The sequence below is a fragment of the Corvus cornix genome, chromosome 3 (genome assembly GCF_000738735.6).
Source record: "Corvus cornix cornix isolate S_Up_H32 chromosome 3, ASM73873v5, whole genome shotgun sequence".
NCBI classification, from domain to species: Eukaryota; Metazoa; Chordata; class Aves; order Passeriformes; family Corvidae; genus Corvus; species Corvus cornix.
In genome coordinates this window covers 15,846,060-15,852,238 of record NC_047056.1, presented here as the reverse complement: position 1 = coordinate 15,852,238, position 6,179 = coordinate 15,846,060, and the positions used below count along the sequence as shown (strand labels likewise).

The 6,179-nt window shown below is 38.1% G+C and overlaps 1 long non-coding RNA gene across 1 annotated transcript; it reads left to right on the top strand.

The window, feature by feature from the left end:
- Nucleotides 1-209: 209 nt before the first annotated feature.
- LOC104685597 lies at nt 210-5,617 on the top strand. The gene is made up of 4 exons (XR_751141.4): nt 210-569; nt 1,699-1,914; nt 2,095-2,149; nt 3,085-5,617. It is a non-coding gene; the product is annotated as an uncharacterized LOC104685597 (long non-coding RNA).
- The last annotated feature ends 562 nt before the right edge of the window (nt 5,618-6,179 follow it).

Sequence of the window (6,179 nt, the reverse complement as noted above, 5' to 3'; positions counted from 1 at the left end):
TTCCGCCTGCACGGAACGAAAGGCAAAAGGGGAGAGAAGGGTGGAAAAAAGACGGGAGAGGGGGAAAAAAAACAAGCCACCAAATTTAATCAGATTACTTTTACACTGGGAAACTTAGAATGAGTGTACCCTGCCCTAGAAAAGAAATGGTTGAAACCACATCATATTTATTTCAGCAGTGTGGATGAGAGATGGTGTGTCGTATTATGTTCTCAGCTTCACATTCCGTTTTCTCCCTCTGCTGGCAGTCAGAGACAGAGAAGTTGTAGCTAATAGAAAACAACAAAACTCTCCAAAGGCTGAAGCATTCAGGAATCTCAGAACTCTGCGGTACATGCTGAGAAATTAGGTCGTACCATACTTGAGTCCAATTAGTGCTGGAAATGGCTGACAGTCATCCCCTGTACAGAGCAGAGTAATTCCTGGAGAAGATCAGCACAGCTAAAGGCAATCCTTCCTTTCGAGAGGCAGTGGACGGTCTCGCGTGTTCATGTTACAGCACATGTGGGCTGCACAATCAAACTTGGAAGTCACCTATTTTTACTTTTTTTTTTAAAGCGCAACTTCAGGTCTGTGATTTTAGCAATAGTATTTCTTGTATTTAGGGTACAATGGTGTTCTGTGTGCTTCTGCTGGTTACTGATTCTTCATTTTGGTGGGGTTTTTTTTGTTTGTTTGGTTTTTTTTGGGTTTATTTTTTTTTTTACTGTCTTTTGAAAACATTTGTATAATATACAGACCTAAGGGAAAAACCTTGCTAAAGCAGCTGTAAGAAAAAGATTCTGTACTATGTATTAAAAAAAGAAAAAGGATTAATTTTGTTGCAGAGAAGTTCTTTAAAACAATGGGCTTTTACATAAATTAAAGCCTGGCAGTATGTATTTATTAATAATACTGCCCTATAGGAGAAAATAAATGTTACAGACTTACTTAAAAAGAATATCTAGCAAACAAGAATATAATCTTGCCTATAATGCAGATACTACCTTCTGCTCCGTAGGACTGGGGTATTAACCTTGCAAATGTTGGTATACTAATGACTACAAACTGTAAACTATAAATCTTATAAATCTATATCGACCTGGCATGGAAATGTTTATATATTCCCTGTAGCAAGACAGAATCAGTAGTATTGAATTAATAGCATTAAGCTTTTTAACTGTTCTTTGAGATATTGTAGTAAATATTATAGCCATTTTATGGGTGAATAAATGGAGGCAGAAGAGAGTTTGTTTAACAGCCTAGAAGTGCAGATTTCTAATCCTCATTTTATTGATACACGTATTAAAGACAGGTGGAGATTTTTTTTCCTCTTGAAGGGATGCATTTAGAGCAATAGCTGACGAGGCTTAGAGAAGTAAAGTGCATTTAGTAGGAATTTAGCTAGGGGAAAATGCTGGCAGATGCTAAGGAATATTCAAGTTAAACAAAGACATCTGTGAGCAGTGGCAGTGCTGGGAGAAAAATTCTGTAGTCAGCAGTAAAGGAGACCTGAGTTAGAGCTGCCATGGCAGGCACAGGTCAGGGCTGGGATGGGAGGAAGACTTTGCAGAAGTGTTGTAGCTCAGCTGAAGGAGCCAGACAAAAGCACAGGAAGTTTATAAACAGGGAAAGTTTTAAAACATAGCATTAGTAGTGCTATAAAGTCTAGGAATAAGAACATATTGAATTTTTTCATACCTTCTCACCACTGTTCAGCTGTCTTCCCAAACCTGGAACATCTCAATGGGTGGCATTTCTTCAGCACAGGATTTCCTGCCACGTGCAATTGCTCTGCGGAGATGAGCAGAGATGCTTCTCAGTTGCCCTAGAGCTGCACAGTATCTTCTATTCATTTGTTATCTCTCTGCCAGGGTGGGCACCAAAGCAGAGGTCCAGCTCCTTCATTTTATCAACTTCCCTGCACACAGAAAGGTGAATATCTTGTTTTGTTATTTTGATGAAGCATCTTCATTATAACAATTAAACATTAGAGAGGTTCTATGCATACAAACATGTTCCAAGCAATGGATGGCAAAGGTTCACACAGAGATTTAATACCTTTGCATTGTTACAACTGTGTACAACAATAATTAATTCCTTTCACTCTTTCAGAGACTTGCTGTGGCCTCAGCTTGCCCACAACAACACAGGCTGGGAGTTTGTAGAGGTACGTCCTCTATGTTTTTATGTTTGCAGTAGCTACATTAAGTCTGCATTTTCCTCTAGCCTAGGTGGAAAGATCTGTTAAAAAATAATTGCCACTTCCTTTTCTACCACTGGGATTGCACACAATGAAACCACGTGTAAGATGCAAGGCTTATTCCCTGCCCCTCTAAAGACACCAAGCTAGTGTTCCTGTTGCCCAAATATTGTAATATCTCCTGACTTTAGTCTTCAGACTTTTTTTTTGTTGTTTTTTGAAGATGAACTGGTAAAACATTGTCATACAATGAGAAATATTTCATGCACACTCTTGTTCATAGATTAAATATTGTTTTCTTTAGGAAAGAATAAAAATAAATAAAAAAGTCATATAAAGCTTGCTGACGATTTGACAAATGGGGGACTTCCTGAAATAGTTTTCAGAGTGGACACAGAAGAAAATAAGATATTGTTATGACTGGATGTGTAAATTCTACACGTTGAGGAGTGTGGTGCCAAAGAAAAGCCTTTTAAGTTGTGAATGGAGAGTCCTGAATACATTTCCACAAAGGTTAGAGGCAAGGTTCCTAGTAGAGTATTTTGGAATGAGGTGGTTGGATGTGCTCTGAGTTGTGACTCCTGGATGAAACCATAAAATAAGCCTGAGTTAATAGCTCAGCCACATCCTCTGAAAGAAGGATTTCTTTAAGTGCTTTAATACTTTACATAGCACAGAGATGTTATTTGCTTTCATGTAGATACTTTAATTAAATATTACTAAGTTATTTGTGAACCATTGCTATTTATGTAGTATGTATTGTTAGTCTTTCTTGTCAAGTGAGCAGGAATTTTATCCCTATGAAAATTCACTGTAAAAGAATACCAGCCTGCTTTGAAACAGACAAAACACTTTGGACTGGGTCTTGATTTGGTTTTGTAACAGTGACCTTTTCTTTGCAGATGATGTATCTGCTGGCTTCAGTGATGTTCCCCTTTCACGGCAGAAAACAAAGCCTAGTTGTTCAGCAGAGCCAGCGTGAGCTCAGAAGACTGAACAGGGAGAAAATCTGAACTTTTAAGTCAATGTCATATGTCTAAATTCAGCTTCTTCCTGAATCATCTATTTACCTGTTACTGTCCTCAATTCGCTTCTGTACTTCTTGTGGAGCGTGTTGCAACAGACAGACTGAGTCGTTTTCTGTCTTAATCAAGCTGCATGTGGAAATGGTGTGCTAAATAGGCTCTGAAGTTTGTCTCTAATTTGTGTTTAGCAGTTAGCAGTGGTTACTACTGCCATCCCCAAAATGCTTCTATTGTAATCAGCACCAATTTCTTCCGTGTGCTAGAAAATACATGCTGTAAACAGTGAGATCTGAACAGTGAAGTAATAGGACCAGTCCAAATGGATATTGAATGCTTTCAGCTTCCATTGGCCTCTGGGATTTTGGAACTCAGTGCTTCTTAACCTCAGGCCTTTAGAAAGGATTTATTTTTCTTTTCATTATGCTCTTAGAGATGTAGGGGTTTGTGCTTCTTTCCCCCTTCCCCTCTTTCCTCCCAGAACTTTATGGAGGAACAGTTTTGATTTCCTTGGTCATAAAAACAATTCCCTTGTTCTATGCCTTGTGGTCAAATGTAGCTTCATATGTTGGACAGCTGATTGCAAGGATTTCCTTCAAAAAAATTTGTCAGCAAGCACAATATGTCCTGCAGCATCCTGCCGTGTGGAAGGTGTGTAAATGACAACAGCAAGACATGCAGTTAAACAGGAATTAACAGGATTTCAGCAAAACAAGTATGAAAGCAATTTGGGAACATCTTGAGACAGTTTTTACGTGGCTTTTAGATAAATGAGCAAAAAGAACTTGCAAAGGAACCTCTCATCTGATCAAAAAGAGCTTTTGCTTTTCTGTGTATATTTTTGAGGGACATATAAATGTGGTAAAGAAACACTTTGATAGCAAAGTCAAGAGGAAAATGTAGCCATATCTACTGAGATATGTGTGTATGACTGGTAGATCCAATATGCATTTGCCATTGAAAGGAAATATATCTGTCCGTATTGCTGCCAAGCACCTAACAGTGCTTTATATTTTCCTCCTACTACATGGACAGTGTCATCTTCCTTCCCTAAACACTATTCTTACTGGAGCAAAAGCCATATAACACAAAACCTCAATATATGGAAGATTTGAGTGGGGGAGGTAGGCACAGATTTTTTTGAACATTTTCTTCCATTTTGCTTTTGAATATTAAAAACATTGAAATAATTCTTTATTTCCCCCAATGTCCATACAAGTCATGCACTATAACCTTCTACATATGTGGTCAAGTGGAGGAGCAGCTAACTTTGGCAATTGTCCAGTTTTTCCAGACAAAACCAGGTTTTGCTTGTGCTTTGAGTATGTCTGCTCCCATAGATGGTTCTGTATCCCTTTTAGGCACTTGAAAAAAATGGACCACTAATTCACAGGTGGAACATTTTTAGCCTAGCTTGCTGTTGCTAACTCCAAAGAATTTAGTCACTGAAAGGCCAAAAATATGGGAAGGGCTAAAATCCAGGGTTAAATGTCAATCTTTTTTTATGTCTACTTGTATTGCTATATATTAGTGGTATCCTTTCATGGATTGTGGTGTACTGTATGTTCATGCTCACCCAGCAATTAATCTGTTGTGCATGTCTGACAGCCCAGTCCTAAAATCCTTTTTAATATGTCACAGTATGGAAAGGCACAATAATGTGGGTTTGATATGTTTTAACTGTATGGTCCTCCTGGGCATGTAGGATGTTGTAGCAGATGGATTTCATGTAAATAACAAGTATATTTAACCTAAAGAAAGAGGAAAATATGTCACCTCTCCACATACCCCTACTTGCAAAGTAGAAGAATTCTCCCTTGTTTTCCTAGTTCAAACTGGTCGAGATACTTTTTGGAAACAGGTTATTGTCTCATTTTTAATGCACAGTATTCAGTGTGGCCTTATTCAGGTGTAAAGGAAGATGTCTCACAACTGACCTTAACAAACAAAAGGTGTGATGTGAGACAAGTTGCAAGTGGAGGAAGAGAGGGACGAGAAGGATGGGAGGGAAACACCATGAAATTATTTAAATGTTCCCCTTACAAACAATGGAAAATTATAGGAGTTGTCATTGGTTGCACTTGCCTCAACCATGAAGAGTTTCACTTGTACTTCAGCTACGTTCCACATCTTTTCCTTTTTCTCCTCCATCACCTCTGCATGACATATTCTGTCTCTTGTCCTGCTGTACAGATGTGCTGCATTATCAGTCCAAATTTGTTTTCCTGCTATGTCAGGTACATTTTTTCCCATATGTCATGGGATGGCTTAACTGAGGATGGTGCTTCAAAATGTGTGCAGTGAAGGCTAGGAAATGCCACATTTCTACAGCACTGGGTTTGCTTGCTCTATTATGAGTCAGGAAGATTTGAGAAACTGATGTAATACACTAAATAAATGATGTATTACTCAATGATTGCTTCTGATTTTCATTTTTGTTTTTCCCCAGGAATTCCTAAACCATGCCATGTATTATCAGCAAGTCAAAAGATTATTAATCCAAATTCTTCAATTAATTTTTGCAGAAATGTGTAGGCAACTAAGTTTTATTGAGAAGTTTTTACCAAAATGAAACTGCAGTTTGCCCACTGATTGCAGTCATGTCCAGAAATTGTGTATTGCAGAAGGTGGAAAAACACAGGATGTGATGTGGTGCCTGTCATCTGCCAGAAAGGATTATGAGTAACCAGTGAATTTGAAAGTTAGGATCTGAACATAAGTTATCAGCTGAAAATCATGGACATACGTGAAGTAAAGGATCGTTTATATATTTCTGCAAATATCTGCATGGTGATTTTTCTGTTTAGTTTTTTCTGGGTAGATGCACAATGCTAAGTTATTGGGTAATAGGCTTAGAAAAAGTAAATTCAATGAGTTGGTCTCCGAAGACAAACTGCATCTCTGTCAGAGTCCTTCAAGGGAAAGTGAAATAAATGAAAAAAGTTGGTGTTCTCAGATACAGTGTGGGAAGTAAG